Below are 2,060 nucleotides of genomic sequence, written 5' to 3' on the forward strand. Positions count from 1 at the left end.
TGAATAATACGGTTTATAGGTAAAATTACTCACCCCATTTGTAGTTTTTACGATTTTAACAAAGATCCTTTGTTATTTCTTTAGTAATTCTAATTGGTTTGTAATTTCTCCTTTTTTGTTGGCGGGTCTTACCCATTTCTTGTGTAAACAGGTTTTGAGAATCCTTAGTTCTATATTTAATATAATCTTACTTACACAAAAAAAAAAGTATATATTACATGACCATATCCTCACATCCATACCAACACCTTTAACCTTCAAAATAAGAAAAAATAGTTACTATTATTCATCACCATAACATACATACATTATCATCTTCTAGAAACTCATATTAAACAAAAATTAACAATTTTTTACATCTCACAAAAATACCTCTCAAGAAATCCCATGATTCCCTCCTTCCACTCTAACAAATTTCTGCATTCTTATCCAATTCACTCACTCAAAATCTATATCTTGCCTTCACCTCTCATTCCCTATATAAACCCACCTTCACCATATGAAAAAGGGAGGAAGAAAATTGTAATAAAACACTGCATAAATTCCTTTGGTAACTTCCTCAAAAATCTGTTTCACCTTCATTCTTCTACAACAAATTCAAAACAACACAAACAACTTCCTCTAATCTTTATCAATTCTTAACCAATCTCCTTCAAATCTCAAAACCGATACTACCTTACATCACAACTCTCATTACACGCAAAACTTCATCAACAAATCCTTTCAAACCACTTACATCACCATATCCTTCTAAACCTCACCATCTCACGCAAACCGTAATAACGACGTCGCCTTCTCATTTCATAACACTTGCAAAACCAATCAATTCCTTGCAAAGTCATGATTTGAAGCTCTTGCACTAACGTATCTTAGAACAGCTGCATAAGATGCATTCCAGAATCTTGACTTACTTTATAACACATCAAAGGTATTCTTCCAAAGTGTTGAGTTCAGAATATGGTGTCATCACACGCCTTCTTACCTGAGTCGGAACCAGTTTAGCAAAAGCTACACACTAGACAAAAATCATTAGAGCATACAATCGTTCTTTAAGAGAACATGTAAAGTTATCATCAAAACTCAAGGACAGATGTAGAACCAATCTTACTCTTACAATCTCCCCTTTTTTTATGATGACAAAACCATGTATTTTGATATAATAATCCATACAGGGTAATCTCCAATAAAACTCAAATTCAAAAAAGATAACTAGTTCCACCTGAATTTGTTAATACCCAAAATTTATTTATGCTTGTTAAGAGTCTCCCCCCAAGCCCAAGACTCATAAAATAAATTTTGCAGTACAAAAAGTAACATAGAAAAGGAAGACTTCCCCATTAACGTCCCATCAGAGTTTGACTAGAACTGCCTGGTCTTCATCTCAAAATCTGGCTTACTATCAAAATACTACGAGTATCAGAACCTATTTAATAACTGTCTTGATGCCTATCATCAAACATCAGAAGTAAAACATTGGTTCTTCTACAAACACTACGCCAAAAACAACAATTTATAGCGCTTTTTGGGTCTTTAATAGTGTTTTTAAGCACTATTAAAGTTGTCGCTATTGTATGTCTTCTATCTTTAATAGTGCTTTATAAGAGTTAATAAAAGTATAGATTTTAATATTGTTTACTAAAAACCGCTATCATAGCCTAGTTTTTCTTTACACTTCTTTATGATGATTTAATAGCGTTTTTATACAAAGCGAGGGACATTATTTAATAGCATTTTTAAAAAGCGCTATTGTAGAACCTACTTTTATTTGCAATTGCAAGAAAAACTCTATTAAAGGTCCTTTTTTCTTTAAAAAAAACATATTTTTTTAAAATGTTAATATAAACAATATTAGACGTGATAAAAAAAACTTATTGGTCAAAAAAATGAATTACAAACAATACAAATTATTGTTCTTTTATGATAATCTCCACGGTAATTGATGATGAAACTTCTTTGAACCAAACCAACCACCGGTATCAAAAAGAGAACATCTTAAGAATAATACCATAATATAAGTACAACTTTTGAATTTCAAACTACAATCCAACATAATTTAATTA

Source organism: Vicia villosa, unplaced genomic scaffold, assembly GCF_029867415.1.
Source record: "Vicia villosa cultivar HV-30 ecotype Madison, WI unplaced genomic scaffold, Vvil1.0 ctg.002913F_1_1, whole genome shotgun sequence".
Lineage (NCBI taxonomy): Eukaryota > Viridiplantae > Streptophyta > Magnoliopsida > Fabales > Fabaceae > Vicia > Vicia villosa.